Source organism: Mus musculus, chromosome 13 (assembly GCF_000001635.26).
Source record: "Mus musculus strain C57BL/6J chromosome 13, GRCm38.p6 C57BL/6J".
NCBI lineage: Eukaryota > Metazoa > Chordata > Mammalia > Rodentia > Muridae > Mus > Mus musculus.
The window spans coordinates 37,238,866-37,256,202 of NC_000079.6; the positions used below are offsets into that span (position 1 = coordinate 37,238,866).

The following is a 17,337-nucleotide window of genomic DNA, read 5'->3' on the forward strand; positions in this document are numbered from 1 at the left end:
TTTCTGTGGAGAGGAGACTGAAAATCCAGTGGGCTCAAGTTTCCTTCCTGAAACTCACTTAGTATAAAACCATCGGTGGGTAGGTATAAGCCAGTGGGCAGAACTGCAAGAGTCTCCAGTGCACTACACCCTCTACAAACACTGCCTTAGCACAGTCATGTGTTTGCATGGCCATAGGCCTTTAAGTCTAATGTCTCCTTGAGACGGAAATTACATCTTATTTTTCTCATTATTTCCAGAACCTCGCACACAACCTGGCACATGGGAGTCCACTACTGAAAATTTGCCAAATGAGCACATGACAAGTTGCCAACACACCCACACATTTTAAAACCATCCAATCAGTTTAACTAAAAGACATTATCTAGAAATATTATGTTATTACAATCACACAAAGTCCCTTGAATAGAAATACTCATTTCTGGATGTATTCCCTAATCACAAATACAAAAGGCCCTCAGAGATCCCTACCCCAAAGCTTGATTGGCACTTGAAGGCCCTGACATTTACTATGCTGAGGAGTTCCCAGGTGATGTTGGTACAATGCTTGGAGAAGCAGCTGAAGCACCAAACAGAATCATCTCTGCTGTTTGCTAAACTTCAGCAATGATCTGACTCAGGAAGTAAGAGCTGAAATTGGGTATTTCGTAATCGAAACATCTCATTCAATAAATCCATCCATAGATAGGTAAGTAGAAGTCACAGGTCTTGGGTCATAGTCACAAGCTAACATTGGAATGAGATCTGAGATTCATCTCAATGGCTAGATAACTAAAACAATTTTTGGAGGGAAAATTGCCCTCAGATGTGTTGTGATTTAGGCTAAAATTCATGACTTTCTGATTGTACAATGCCCTTTAGAGCTCTGCTCTTCAGGGCTTTCTGAGGGAGATGAAGTAAACTTCAGGATAGCAATCTCTCAGTCAACAAATATCAGTTCAACTCCTATGAAGGCAAACTTCTAAGCAGGCCTCAACAGGAATGATACTAAGCAGCTATGAAGATTCATAGAAGTACTTTTAAATATATTCCTGATAACAAGTGAGTTACAGAAGGTCTTGTGGAGACAAGGGATGCTAAAATAGCTCTGAGAGAGAAAGGAAGCTATTGCTAAATGCCAAAGAAGAAAATAGGAAACACTAGAAGGGAAGCATCCTGCCAGGGCCAGGGCCAGGGCTATGATGGGATATCCAAGGCAAGATTATGCCTGGAAACACCTGCAAAGCCGATTCTACAAGTATGGCCCTAGCCATACAAGTGGGCCATCTTGACTTTCATTTTAAAAAAGCAAGGATGTCTTTGTCAGTTAGTTACTGGCTCCCTTCAGCAGGTGACATTGCTCTGGGATCTGATTGCTCGCTGCCATCTGGCGTCTTCTGGCTGGCGGCAGCTCTTGTGCTGAAATGCAAGAGTGAAAGCCGTTAAAACAGTGCAGGGAAAATGGCAGCTTGTGGTTATTGGCATGGCTTGGGATACCAGAGTGTTAATACTTTGGATCTTAAATATTCCCCAAAGGCACATGTGTTAGAATCTCCATCACAGCATGGTGCTAACTGGGAGGCAGTGAATCCTTTAGGGGTGTGGCTCAATGGGTGCCCTTTAGGCTATTGAGGCAAGGGAAGAAGGGAACTGGGGAACCTAGTCATTTCCCCGCTCCCTTTCTTCTCTGGCTCCTGACTATCCCAGCAATTTTGCTCTGGCACACACATGTGCTACCACCTTGCCACAGACCCATAGCAACAGGGCCAGTTTGATAATGGATTGAAATCTCCAAAAATTATGAGCCAAAATAAAGTCTTCTTCTTCCTAAGTTGATTATCTCAGTTATTTGTTCCAGCAAGACAGAGCTGACTCAGTGGTCAGTAAATACTAGACTTACAGACATGATTTCACATTCACTTTGGTCCTCTCTGGAGTACCTTTCTCTAATACATGATAAAATACTCAGTGATTGTTGCCTTTGAGAGAAGTTAAAGTAGAAATTAAACACACCCAGAAAGAATAACAGCCCTCAGTTTTATTTTGGACTTGGTATGTGTGTGACTACCTACACACTAACAATATAAAATAAATATGAAGGTGTCCTAGAATTCCTTCCTTATTGAAAACCACACAGAACTTCCTAGAAGAACACTTGAAAATAGTCTTCGATTCATTTCACTGTATAGATACAATAGATACAATATTGCATTCAGAGTCAGAAGTAGAGCATATTGAAAATTTCTAGCCGTAGGAAAACCACAATTTTCTTTTAGTATTTATATTAGCAACACTGAAGATTAGCTGGGGGTGAAGAGAGCACTAAGGTTAGCCATATTGCCTGCTTGCCTTCATCTTTTACAAATTATCTATCTACATCTACAGGTTTTGCTAAGGGACATGAATGGGCCACTCCAGTTCCATTGATAAATCCATCTCCCAAGAGCCCCACACCGTGGGCAGTTGTGGACATGACTCAATATTAGTCAACCTGATTCTCTCTCAGAGGAAACCTAATTTGGCACACTGACAGACTCAGTTTCTACCAGAAGCCAAGATGAAGCCATGGGAACTTCCAGATGGCGACCATGTTGAGTCACATGAAACAGAAAAGTGCAGCCTGACAGAAAAAAGGACAAGAAAAGGAAAGCTAGTGAGTGACTTACTAGTCCTTAGAGGACCCATCAGAGTCCTGGGTTCTGTTTCTCATCAATAGCGAGAGCAGGGAGCGAGCTAACTACAAACCCCAACTATGGCAAGTGTGAGCATGGTAGTTTTATGTACGCTCAATGAATTTATGTGCATGGTTTGAGTATCTGCTTGATTAAATATTCACAATATTCTCAATACTTTTTCCTTGAGCAAAATTACTATAACTGCACTTAAAATAAGGAAATATCAATAGTATTTACAAATTGCAATTCTTGTGTGTGTGTGTGTGTGTGTGTGTGTGTGTGTGTGTGTATGCATAAGGTGTGGGGGTTAGGAGGTATGTACCTGCTATGGTACATAGATGAAGGTCAGAAGGCAATCTGGGGAACATGTCCTCCTACCATACTGTGGCATTGTTCCTCTTGTTTCTGTCTACTGTGCTCCATAATAGAGGCTAGTTGGCATGCAAACTTTCAAGAGATCTTCCTACATCTCCTTCCATCTTGTCATAGGAGAGGTAGAATTGGGTGCTACTGCATCCCAGGTTCCAGATATTGAACTCAATTTGTCAGGCTTACATGGCAAGTACTTTTACATACTGAGTCATCTTACCAGCCCTCCTTATAGCTTTCAAGTAATTATATATCATAGCTAGACTCTGATAGGAACACAGTGGTCTCCTGTTTGTTCCTTGAAATACACAGAAGTCAGCTGGCAGCCTTTAGAGGCTTTCCCATGATGATGTGTGAAAACCTTGGTGCTGAGGTTTATATAGCTATGAAGGCTATTGAGATTGTTAGTGCTGTATCCTCTGACGAACAGAGAGTGTTCCGCTCAAGTTGACCCATCTCAACCTTAATACAACCTTCAAGAATACCAGCCAGATGCTTGGGACCTTTGCTGACAGTTTATTAAAGGGTGTGTGGCTAATAATTAATGTACTTCAGTTTTCATTCTGTACCCAAATTCAAGAGGTTGTATGTTAAACTCTGTTGTAACTCTTCTCCAGAAACTGTCTTCCCTGCTTTTCCTTCAATGCTCCCAAACTCTGGTCTAGAGGTCAGTATAGTCCCCCAAGGCTCCCTGAATAAGCCATCACAGTTTAACCATGCTCACTGGGGCATGGTAGCCTTCTGGAAACATCAATGGATGCTTTTCCTTCTGACATGTTCCCTCTTCATTTTCCAGCCTGTTGTCTCTTACTTCCATTCACTACCCCCACCTCATTCAATCAGAGCATCTCTTCTAGATTCATCGTGTTAAGAAAGGTCAGAAAATAGAAATGATCTATTGGTTTGATTTCATAGCTCCTGAAGTCTCCACCAGTTAAATCCACTCCACCACCCACAACTCAAAAGAAAGGGCTGGCACTTCAGAAAGAGACTAGAAGGTGGCAAGTCTATCAAGAAAGAGACACCCTCATGTCACTATCATCAGAGGGAGGTGACACTAGGAGCCCTGAAATTCTACTCTACATAAGTACCCACAGTTGGGTTCTACTAGACTGTGAAGACAAGGAGGGGTCAATATTCCTAATGTGGGGAAGGTGGTTTCTTTTTTCAATCTGAATGCCACGATTCTCTAAGAACCTGGGAAAAGAGAAAAACTATACTGCTACCCAGAGGAAACTAGAAGATTCACTTGAACCATGCCTTGTTTACAGCAACGTCATTGTGCAAAAGGTAATTGAAAAGTACCAAGCTAAGGAAGCATACTATGTCTGTGCCTCTTCTTCCTAGAGATGGGATAGAACAATCTCCCTGACTGGAGGCAGCCCCGTCAGCTCAGCTACGGCACCAAAGGAACCTCATTTCTCCCTCTCTCGGCTGGTTTCCCATCTCTGCAGTCTGGAAGCTGCATCCCTTTAGCTTGTCTTTCTTTAACACCCCTCCTCCTCTATTGAAGCTGCCATAGAAGCAGCCTCCTGAGGCATGTCTTCATGTATGCTCCCCTGGGATTTCTCCTGCCCATCTCTCTTGTGTGAATAAACTTCTTGATCTCCTTCTGTCTTCTGTAACTGTCCGAAACCTGAATTTAAGTCCCTGTTCTCTTGATGAGAATAAGGGCATGAGGCTGAGAATACTGCCTCTGCTCTTTAATCTTAAGCAAGTATGAATTTGAGAACCTGTGTGGGCATGCTTTGTCTGAATTCTCCTGCAGACTCTGGAGCAGGTGGTCCCTGTGTGCTGGGAATCCTGTTGGCAAGGGCAGGATGCCCTTGGAAGAAGGACTAAACTTCTTTTATTGTCTAAATGCTTTTCTGTTGTTTGCTTTCATTGATGTATTTTCTTCTTTCCTTCCTTTTCCCCCTCTGCCTTCCCTTCTTTCCTCTTTCATTCTTGTGGAACAGGTCTATCTGGTATCCCCAGTTCCACCTCCTTCTGTTCCTCCTCCTCCTCCTCTTTCTTCTCCTCCTTCTTCTCATTCTCCTGTTTTTCTTTAAGACAGAATCTCACTAGTTGGCATGGAATTCTATATGTAGACCATGCTGGCCTTGAACTCACAACAGAACTGATTGCTTCTGCTTCCTGAATATTGGGAACAAATATACCACTGTATACCAGGTGTATACCACTACTGATTCTTAATGGTTATTTTGTTTGTTTGTGGTTTGCTGTTGTTGATGGTGTTTTAGCTTTTCTTCTTCTAGTGGCATAAAATAGACCATATTTATAATGCCCCACATGATGTTTTAAAAATATATGTGCATGGTATACACATTTACTTTCTCAAAGATTTACATCTTCTTTGTGAAAAAAATTCTCCTCTGTCTCTGTCTGTATCTGTCTCTGGTATGTCTCTCTCTGTCTCTCTCTGTCTCTGTCTGTCTCTGTCTCTGTCTCTGTCTCTCTCTCTCTCTCTCTCTCTCTCTCTCTTTCTCATATCTAGTACATATCTGTATTTGTTGTCTCTGCACTGCTTGACAGAACACAAGAATTTCATTCTCCTCCCTAGCTGTGCATTTCTTATTAGGAGCCCATTTTTTTGTTTGTTTGGTTTTTTTGTTTTTTGTTTTTCTAGACAGGGTTTCTCTGTATAGCCCTGGCTGTCCTGGGACTCACTTTGTAAACCAGGCTGGCCTCGAACTCAGAAATCCACCTGCCTCTACCTCCAGAGTGCTGGGATTAAAGGCATGCACCACCATGCCCAGCTAGGAGCCCATTTTTATCTTCAGGCAAATTATAATGTAAATAGAGATAAGAGATGAGTAGGCTTTCAGGTGTTACATTTCCATTGTGAACACAGCACCTGGGGAGTGAGAAATGCTGGTCAAGATGGAAGCCTGAGCCAAGGAGGCAGTCATCCTCTGCCAGCAACAAGGGACAGCATTGGTGTGCCGAGGAATCAAGTCTGTGATGATGATCAAATTGAAAAGGAAAGTCTCTTGTACGTGGAAGACTTTGACACATTCTTTAAGGAAGAAAATGGATAGGGGCACATTAGTAGACACATTAATGGATAGAACACAGCAGAGAAAGCTGGAGCTGTAGTTTGGGGCAATTCTAGGTGTGTAACAGCCATTCACTTGACAGAATGGCAACCAGAGAGCATTTGTGCAATGTTGGTCCCCTCCCATACAGAGCAGAGCCTATACCTCCTGATGGAAACAAAGTGAGAAACACGCAGGCTCCTCTCTAAAACAGATGCACTAACTGTCTTAAGACATGTTTCTGTGTGGATATTGGTCTCAGAGCAAAGCATTCCCTGATTTGGCTCTTGATGAAAGCAAATGGAGCAGATGCACTGTCCAAGGTTGCTTTCGAGATGAACTTTCTAAAGTAAATCTGTCACTTCATCAGCTCTGAGCATCTGCAAGGATTTTCTGATCTAGCTTCCCATTCATGGGAAGTATCTTTTAAGAAATACATCATCTGCCAGGCCATGGTGGTGTACACTTTTAATCCCAGAACTTGAGAGGCAGAGACAGAGAGATCTCTGTAGAACACAGAGATAGTTCCAGGGCAGCCAGGGCAACACAAAGAAACCCTGTCTCAAAACAAACAAACAAACAAACAAACAAACACAAACAACCACCATCTGTCCTGATATAAAATAAACCTACACAGGACAGCTAAAATTATGAAACGTTCCCCATTCATCAATGTAGATGCACAAACCAGGTCACCAGGCAGTTGAGGACAACTACCAGCAGGAAATGAACAAGACCAGGTCTCAAGGGAACAGACTATTGCCAGAACTAGGAGAGATAGTTTAAAAATAGTTAAGGAATATATCTAAAGAGGTTAGATATTGGATTCATAAAACAAGAAGAACAGGGCTGAGAGGGGAAACTAGAGCACTCAGAGGACTTCTTATAAATTAATGCATCACCTAACATGCATGGGCTAGGGTGCAGCACAGAGGCAGAGCACTCACCACACATGCACCAAGCCCTGGGATACATCCAGAGGACTGATTAGCCAAAAGTGCTCTTTTGTGACACAATAGATTACCCAACAAAGCAAAAACCTGAACCACTGAGGTCAGCTAGGCTCCAGGAAACTGCCCACTCCTTTAGCATCAAATGTAGCCTTCGTGAATTCCCTGACGAATTTCTCTATTTAAAATGGAGAATAACCTGATGCTATTTGCTTTTCTTTTTCTTCCTGTGTCATTGCTCATATAATTAACAAAAATAGATAAATAAAATGTGTCATTATCCTATGTCTAGCATTTGCCAGGCAGATTTTTTTCATTTATTAATTAATTCATTTTCTGAATTCTTGTCATATGTCATATACACCAAGCACTGTGAATGAAGAGTTGACCCACATGCCTGCTATATATATGGTGCCATAAGTAGGGCAACCGAGTATTTAAGCAGAAAAGCCTGGCATTCAAACCCAAGGCTCCAAGTCTTATGTCACCAAAAGAAGTCATTATTGACTTTAACCACACAATTTATTTCTCCATTCTTTAATGTCTTTCTTCATAACTTGGGCTTTACTGATCTTTAGGAATAGTTATAATTAAATGAATCAAATAGAAATCCTTTGATATCCGTGAGCGTTCCAGGACCCGTTGAAGATATAAAAATTTACAGGTGCTTATCTCTTCTAAACAATGGCATAGTGTTTGCTGTGTGTCTAGATATGAATATAGCATAAACCATCTCCATGTTGATGATAAGCCCTGATACAGTGTAATACTATGTAAATAGTTGTTGGTCAGAGAAGAAGGCTATATATATTCTGCCCAGATCCACTAAAAATAAAACAATGCTGCTTCTTGTTTGAATTCACAGATGCAGAATACAGATGTGAGTAGCCAACTGTCTATGAAAGCACTTGCCATGTAATATTTCAGTGATAGGCAACAAGTTGTCATGGGCGATGGTGACAGAATACGATAATAAGAACTAGAGACCACCTGCTCTTGCCTGAGAGGTTCAAAGAAGTATTCTCAGAGAATGTCAAGTCTAAATTAAAAACAAGGAAGTAATAAGACTTAGTTGAGCAGCTTAAAATATTGGCACATGTGTATAATCCTAGCCCTGGGAAGGCTAAAAGAAGGCTTGTGAGTTCAAGCTGTATCTGTACATATAGCAAGACCCAAACTTTAAAAAATATTAGATGAAGAAAGAGGGAATGAGGCCAAGAAATTTGGTTTTCAGAGTTTCCAATTCTTATTTCTCTCACGGTCATTGGATGTGAAACATGTGTCAAAGAATAACCAGGAAGGGCAGAAGGTACTAAAATCAGGATTTAGATAGAACTGAAAGTCTAGGAACTTGTCAAGGGCTTCCACCACGGGAGACGTTGATCAGTTCTACTTGTAGAAATAGTACTCCAGCTGCAAAGAAATCAGGAAGAACTGGGTATACAACTTAGGTCTACCCAAGCTTTGTGTTTGCATAGAAAATAAATTGTGGTGGCCTGTGATTATTGGCCATAAGGTTTATAGAACATATAGGACATACGGAAGTAGAAAGTGTAGATCTGAACAAAGGACTTAGTGTTGAAGAAATGAGTAGAATTCAAGAGTAATTCCCCTGCGGAACCATGGTGACAGTCACTGAAACAAGGTAGCCCAGGAAGAGGAGCTTACCGGGCTAACATAACTGTGAGTTTGGCTTTGCACTTGACATGGGTAACAGGGGACATCCGAGTGCAGATATGGACTAGGAGTTGAAGATGTGTCTAAAGCCCAAGGCTGCCTGGAGCTGGATATGGGGTAGAGATGGCCTAGCATGGTTTTCCACCGTAGAGATTCCTCTTGTTGTTGAGAATGGCCATCAAAAGCTTCATGGCCCTAGAACATGTTTCCTAAAGAAGATCCTTGATGTTTGGTATTTTGGTTTGTTCCTCTCTTGGTTGGAAAAATGTGTATCTAATTTCCTCATTAGAAGAGCAGAGAAAACCATTTTCATCTTAAATATCCTTTAGAAGCTACTTACACCATTCAGAGCATGTTTGGATGGGGAAGAGTGTTATCAGTCAGAGTAAACTGTGATCTGCAATGGTAACAAGTAGCTCAGACAATACCAGCAGCTTGTGACAGCAAAGGTTTCATTTCTTACTCCTAACAAATTTCTATTATGGGTCATCAGGAAGTTCATACTATAGTTCAAGTTACTGTGATGGTCTGGATTTGTAACCTTGATGCTATCTACCAAAGGGGTCAGAAAATGGAACTCTAGAGGAGCTAGGACCTCAATGACATGTTGTTAAGAATTGAGAATTGAAAAAAAAAAAAAGAAAGAAAAAGAATTGAGAATTGGTGTGCCACACCTGTACATGGGTCATTTGTCAGGATCAGTCACATGGCTCCATCCAATCAGAGGGGGTCGAGGAAGCATAGTATTATGTCTGGGAAGTGGAGAGCTGGACTTCCTTGGTGAATGACAAAGATAAATTCTACATAAGTGACTCAACTTGAAATCTACCCTAATGCAGATCTTCTGAGAACAGCCTGTAGCATGCCATTTATGGGAAACAATGCCAAAACCTTTAACATTAAGAATGAGGACAGAAAGGTCATATTCTTTGTACATCCTCAGTATATAACCTGCCTTCCTCTGGGTGACATGCTAACAGAGGGCTCACATCAGCCTTGTGGCACCCACTCTGGATCAGTGGCAATTCCATCACATGGGCAGAACTTCCCCTCAGGTGGTCCTATCTCTCACTGGTCATGTTCCTGAAGAGTCTCAGTTCCTCTCCAGAATTATGCAAAGGTTCTGTGTAGCTGTGTAAATTTATTCTTGGATGCATTGGTAGCCAGCATTTCTGGTCCACTACAACCTCATGTCACCAGATACTTACAATCAGAACTTTTCTATTTCTTGGACCCAGAAGTCCTGAAGAATTACCTAGGGAAGCCAGTGAGTATATTTCTAATTTGAATAAGAGCCTTCTTCCTTGACAACAACCCAAAGAAATGAAAAACCTGTTTCTATAGAGCAGCTAACCTAGGACACTCTAAACAAGGTCCAAATCACAAGGGGTCGCTGCAGAGACAAGAAGTTGGCTACTGTCTGTACTTACCATACAACTTCCTAAATTTAGCCTCAGTTCAGCAGATAGCATTCACCAAAAGCCAGCAGATGCCAATGTAGGCAATGCTGAACTAGGTACACACACCCCCCCCCATCTACTCACTCATGATTCCATGACCAACTGACAGGACAGAACATAGGCCAGGATAGAGACATGAAAAACGTGGTAGATATGACCACGTTGTACTTACCATACAACTTCCTAAATTTAGCCTCAGTTCAGCAGATAGCATTCACCAAAAGCCAGCAGATGCCAACGTAGGCAATGCTGAACTAGGTACACACCCCCCCCCCATCTACTCACTCATGATTCCATGACCAACTGACAGGACAGAACATAGGCCAGGATAGAGACATGAAAAACATGGTAGATATGACCACGTTTTTAACACAAAAAAAGCTTCCCCATCTAGAGACTCAGTCATATGGCATTTGAACCTAAATCATGCTGTGCATACTTTTATACATAAATGGTAATTGACATCATAAATATTAGTGAAACCACGTGACCAGGACATACAGAAGAAGAAACTTAGTACAGCAATTTTAGAATAGGAATGTGGAAGGGAAGACACAAGAGCCAATACGAAGTGGAAGGAAGCAAAAATGTGATTCTTGGAATCCAAGTAGCTGAGATGGCACGAGAGCGCTGCACTAAAGATAGATTATCCTGACGAAGACACAATCCTTTGCACCCTTTGCTGTGTTTTGGCCATAGCAATGCCAGAGGAAGGAATGGTCGTCAACACCACATAAAAGGAAGTGGAGGGTAACAAGAAGATAGGACAGAAAGGATGGGAGTGTCACATTTACTTCCTCTAATCATCACAGCAATTCTGTAAGGCAAACATTGCTTCACAAGTAAGGGGAAAAAGTTACCTATGGGGCAGTCCAGCTGGGAGATTTGAGAGCTAAGACTGACACCCAAGTCAGAGAGGCAGAGAGCCAAGCCTTCCCACAAGCTACTGCTTCCAGCACCCAAGCCACCTGGTGCATCTGTGCTGACATGTCACGCAGCAATTGTCAGAAGATCGTCTTCCAGAGCCAGTTATAAAAACTCATGGAACAGCAGGATAGGAACATGGCTGTGTGTTAACCAGAGAAGTGCTTCGATGGGAAGCAGCAAGCAGCTTCGATCTTCTCCTCGTGACACCTTCTGTGTTTGTTTTCTGGGCTCCAAGAGTGCCTCTGAATTCCTTGGACCGAGACACCCTTTGCTGTGGTTCAAAGATCCTAAGCTGCCAGACTCAGATTCCAGGCTGTGCTTCTTTGAAGAACCAGTTTGAACTGATTGTTCTTCGGCTTCTCACATAAATTACAGAACATGAGGCCCACAGCTTTGCCCCAAGTTGTCAACAGGTTTTAATTGTCTCTGCTTTTCCGTACACACAGATGGCTATGCTAAACCGCTCTGAGCAGACCTCTGCTGTCTCCAGTAAGAACAAAACAGACACAACAAATGAAAATCCACTTGAAAAGAAATTTATAACAAAGTCCAAAATAGCTTCTTTTTCCCCCTGAAGGTAAGTGTTACATAAAGGAAAACAGTAGAAGTAACTGTGAAAGAATAGAGGAGAGAGGGTTTTTTTTCTTTTTAAGCATAATGCTAATCTGTGAAAAGAAATAGAAGAATGGCCAAGAAGTAAGTGAAATCAGGATGTCCAAATGCCGCCCTTAGGCCATATGCATCCCTCCTGGTGGCTAGAAATTTGGCACAACACATCTGCAGATGACAATGTCATGTCACAATGCCAAAAAGCAAGACACTACTTTAGATGATTTTAGAAAAAACAAGACATTCTTTTTACTGGTGATGGCCATAACAGGCCATCAGCTTCAGGTTTCTTTGTCCAAGGTCATTAAGATTTACTACAAATGACCAAACAGATCACAGATGAGAATCTGTCTTTAAAAACAGAACGGCACTCAAAACTAGGATGTATGCAACGCTGTATCAAAATGTGCTTTGTAAACTAATTAAAAACCATAACTTTATAAATGTATTTGAAGGGAGGTACCCAAGGATTTGTGAGTAATTAAGTTAAAAATCCTAGTACAAGATATACTAGGATCATAAGCTGTCTTCTTATGTGTTGTTGGTTAGGGAGCCTCCACAGGACCCCAAGATAATGTTATTGCTTTAGGTTTCCCACAAGACTAAATTATAAGATCTTATTGCCAAGGATTCTGGTTCCAGGACATAGAGAAATCAAGCTGGAACTAAACTGGAAGCTGCCTCCTTACTGGCTAAGTGTCATAGCACCAGAAGGTGCTATGCAGACTGCTGGGAAAGAAAAGCCATCAACTGTCTTAGCTGGCTATGAATTCTGGGAGCTATAATATTGAACTATCGAGCAAGATGTACATTCCTGTAAGTAACATTACTGTTGTGGGGGTAACCAACCACTTTCTAATTGGACTTGAAGCTTGTACAGGAGAGAGTTCATGTTGATAGTCAACATGTTTTTAAAAATGGCTGGAGAAGTCATAGGTCTTAGTGGAAGAATCTACTATCATCTGTTTGCTAAATGGACATATTATCTAATTGCCTTCTACATATTTATGTTTATACCCATAGATTAGTGTTGCTTTCTACGAGTCAAGTTTCCATCTTCAGTTGGCAGTGGTAATACAGCGACTCATAACTGGTCACAGTGCAAAGAATAAGTGTGATAAGTACTTAGCCCTAAAGTGAACATCAACATACTTCCTCCAAGGTGCAAAGAAAACCACAGAAGGAGGACAGAAGAAGTATCAAAGCCAAAGGAAGGGAATGGATGCTATAAGACACTATCTTCTGTACATGACTCAGCTGACTCCTCTGGTGAACCCATGCCCTCTAGGCAACTTTGGTTATCCACACAAGAGCAGACCCATGGAGATTCCATTACAGATGGAGAAGAGCTCATAAGGCCCCACCACTCCCTCATGATTCATAGTCTATGTTGCTAGAGATGGGGAGCCTTCAGTGGCATGGCCTCTGGTAGGTTTTCCTTGTGCAAGTAAACAACCCCATATCTATGCATACTCATTTAACCATCCAGAGTTAAATGTCACAAAAGACATAAAAGTAGAAGGGGAACATCTGGAACCAAACATGTGAACTGGGTACCATTTGCATGACAGCACAGCATGTAAAGATAAAAATAATAATAATACAAGATGAAGTGCATATGTAGCCCAGATGTAAAAGCATTTTATGTGGTGAAAGGAATTAATAAATTACACTCTGTAAAGTCTGCATCCAATTATATTTCTGCCAAACATGTGAGAAATTTCTATGGTTTCTGTACATTCTATCCAAAATGCACCATGGTTATAAATGTCATGGCTAAATGATAAATTTTGATTTCTTATTGATTCAGTAGATATATACACACAGGACCATATATACACATATGAATGCATACATACATATGCATTCACACACATAAACACATATACATATGCACACATATACACACATACATATACAAATACACACACATATAAAGTTGGTCCCTTTTGTTTATTTTTTGTGCAATATATATTAATAATACTTTAATTCTTATCTCAATATCTGAATTTTAACTTTCTATGCATTGCATATTAATCTTATTTTTCCTACCTAATTGTAAAGATCACCCTACATGATGACTAAAGTTTCACAGTATTACAATTCTACTTCCCTTGTCCACTAAATCCAATCCAAGTATGCATCTACATATGTTTCTAGACTTTCCAGTTTGTTTACTTCCCATTTGGCAATGTACCAGTGCTGGACTGTTTCAATATTGGGAGTTTCATATTTTGCGATTAGAGGAGAATCATCCTTATTTTTAAGAAATCTGACTGTTCATACATGTATTTTTCACACATTCATCTTTCACATTTTGTGTATACATGCATAAGTGGGTGTGTATGCTATAGCACACATGTAGCGGTGAAAGGACAACTTTTGAGAGTCTCTCCTTCCACCCTGAGCCCCAGGAATCAAACGCAGATCCTCAGACCTAGCTGCAATTTGCCCTTACCCATTGAACCATCTCTCTAGCCATACATATTATTTCTAATTGACTTTTATAGTTAAAAGATTGCTGGAATTATATTGCTCTTATGAATTTAGGGTAATGAAGTTCTTCTTGGAAGAACTTTATGAAGTTGGGTTATTCTGCACGTGGACAATTCCGGCTTTCCGAAACATTACAGTTATTTACTGAATGGAGAAGCAGCAAAAACCCTTCAGAGGTGCCGGGGATGCCAGGCTCCTGATGCTGGCTGTGCAGAGTCTTCATTAGAATGACTTAAAGCCTAGCTTCAGTTTAATGTTCTGTTCTCATTTTTGTAAAAATATTCAGGAACTTTAGACTTCTCTGCATGTCCCATTTGCACACCCCAGGCTGAACCATAACCAAATGAGTCACTCTCCTGTGGAATAAATATCATCTAATAATGTTTTGACCTTCAAGTGCTCTGAAATTAGTTAAATACATTTACACAACCCAAAACACAGCTCCGCTCATCTACAAACAGCAGGAGGCATCACTCCATGAAAACAGCATATGAAATTATCTAATTTGGAACCACTTCAGAAAATAATCACTGTTGATTAGCATGTGACATTCACTTTGAAGGATCTCAAATTTATTTGACAACTGATGGCCTTGGTGGCTTGCATTATTGATTATTTTCATTGGTTATTCTCACTATACAATAATTATATTATCTCATTTTTTTCACTTGTGTATTTTATAGGTGATTGTTAGAAGGACATTGTCCATTGCTTAAGAACGAATTCTTTTAGGGTGGCACCATGAATCCATCAATGAGTTGAGAATAAAGGAAGCCCTGTGTGACCACATAAGTGAACTAGATCACCTAGAGACATTGAAGAAAGCATAGGTCAGAAGAACAGCCCCTCACATCTGACCCATCAATACGTGGTTGCCTAAATACTGGCTGGTCACAACCTGTGCATAGTTCTATAGTGGACTTAAAATTATCAAGAATTATTATCCTGAACTCACTACTACTCCGCAGAACACTGTACTAAGAAAACAGCAATAGACTTAATTAGTGGTGGTTTGAATAAGAATTGCCCCTTAGGCTCATATATTTGAATGCTTAGTCACCAGGGAGTATCATCATTTGAAAGAATTAGAAGGACTAAGAGGTGTGGCCTTGTTAAGAGAGTGTGTCACTGTAGGTGGGCTTTGAGGTTTCAAAATCCCATACCAAATCCAGAGTCAGTCTCTCTCTCTCTCTCTCTCTCTCTCTCTCTCTCTCTCTGCCTATGGATCATGATGTAGCTCCCTGCTTCTGGTCCAGTGCCTGCCTGCATGCATGCCACCATGCTCCCTGCCATGGTGGTAATGGACTGAACCCTGGAAACTGTAAGAAATCTCTCAACTAAATGGTTTCTAATAGAAGAACTGCCTTGTCCTGGTGTCTCTTCACAGCAATAGATTAGTCACTAAAACAATTAGGGAGTGTCTTTCAATCAGCCTGCAGTTTTGCCTTGATGCTCATAAATTTGAAATTGTTGAAATAGTGTTGCTTCTGCTCATGTAGCCCATGAACCCTTCAGACCAGAATCTCTGGGAATTTGTTTAAAATGTGTATATTGAGGGAAGCTGGCAAATGCCAATCTCCATCTTTTCTTCATCCTGCTAAACCTAATTTCCCTAGTCATGTGCCTAGCTCTGTAGCAAACCACATGCTATGCCCCGTAACCCTCCATTCTAGGGGATCACACAGACCTTTTCCTATATGCCCAGCTCTGTAGGAAACCACATGCTATGCCCCCTAACCCTCAGCTCTAGGGGATCACACAGACCCCTTCCCCTTCAACCTTCCTTCTCCACACTCATCTGTAGCAGGAAGAGCTGGGCCACCTCTATGTAAGTGATGGGGGCCATGCAGCTGAAAAACCATCTCCTGCAGGAGGACCTAATTGAGGACTGCCTAAGAGACCAAGGATTGCTGGTGCAGACAATGCAGGCAACTGGAAACTGCTGTTTAGAAGAGATGCTTTCTTGGGACCAATGGGATGCCAATAGAGGGTATTACAGAAGCTTGCAGCAGTGTTCAGAGAGGTTGCTGTGGCATTTCTCGCCTGCTTCTGGAGTCTGTATCATTGACTCTGCACCACCTCACCTCCCACCCCCAAGTGCAGGTAGAGTTCGGTGGTGAATAGCCCAGGACACAGGCAACACTTAACAATTTATCCTGGCCCCCAACAACAGCAGGTATTCCCTGCAAACCCCCCAGACCACTATTGGCCAGGAAAGCAGGTTACTAACTGCAAATCTTCACCTCTCCCTCCTTTCCTCCAGATCCAGTCCCCCAGGCTCATCCCCAGCTCTGTAGCAGACCTCCTGCTGTGACCTCTCTTCTTTACTCCCATTCCCAGGAGACAAGGAAGATCCCTTGGAATACCCTGCTTTCCTCGTTCCTATACATCCCCACATAGCCTTCTCCCCTCCTAGCCCATCCTCACTCCTAAATGCAGCTACCAACACCTGGAAATATAGTTTACCCTTAGGATTTCTATTGCTGTGATGGAACACCCTGACCGAAAAGCAAGCTGTGGAGGGAAGGGATCATTTGGCTTACACTTCCATCTCGCTATTCTTCAGGACAAAAACTCAAACAGGCAGGAACCTAAAGGCAGGGGCTAATGCAGAGGCCATAAAGAGGTGCTGCTTACCAGCTTGCTCATCATGGATTGCTCATAAAAACCCAAGACTACCAACCCAGAGATAGAACCACCCACAATGAGCTGAGCCTTCCCCCATCAACACTAATTAAGAAAATGTCTTACAAGCCAGGCCATAGTGGGACAAGCATTTAATCCCAGCACTTAGGAGGCAGAGACAGGCAGATCTCTGAGATTACACCCAGCCTGGTCTACAGATTGAGTTTCAGGACTGCCAGGACTACACAGAGAAACCCTGTCTGAAAATGAAAAGAAAAGGAAATTGCCTTACAGCTCATATGGAGACATCTTCTCCATTTGGGGTTCCTTTCTTTCAGATATCTCTAGTTTGTACGTCAAGTTGACATAAGACTATCTAGCACACCCCATAAATACCAGTGGCCACACATTTCAGGATCCTAGAAGAATTCCCTTTTTCCGGCAATACATAGCCACAATACCCTTCTAAGAACCAGAGAGGGTAATAGAACCAAGGAACAAAATACCCATGCCAACAAAGACAAGACCAGAT

At 41.7% G+C, this 17,337-nt stretch overlaps 1 long non-coding RNA gene across 1 annotated transcript; it reads right to left on the reverse strand.

Annotated features, from left to right (window-relative positions):
* Positions 1-1,004: 1,004 nt before the first annotated feature.
* On the reverse strand, positions 1,005-10,546 carry Gm30600. The gene is made up of 3 exons (XR_873247.3): positions 10,119-10,546; positions 9,363-9,464; positions 1,005-1,398 (listed from the first exon to the last, which is right to left on the reverse strand). It is a non-coding gene; the product is annotated as a predicted gene, 30600 (long non-coding RNA).
* Between the last annotated feature and the right edge of the window lie 6,791 nt (positions 10,547-17,337).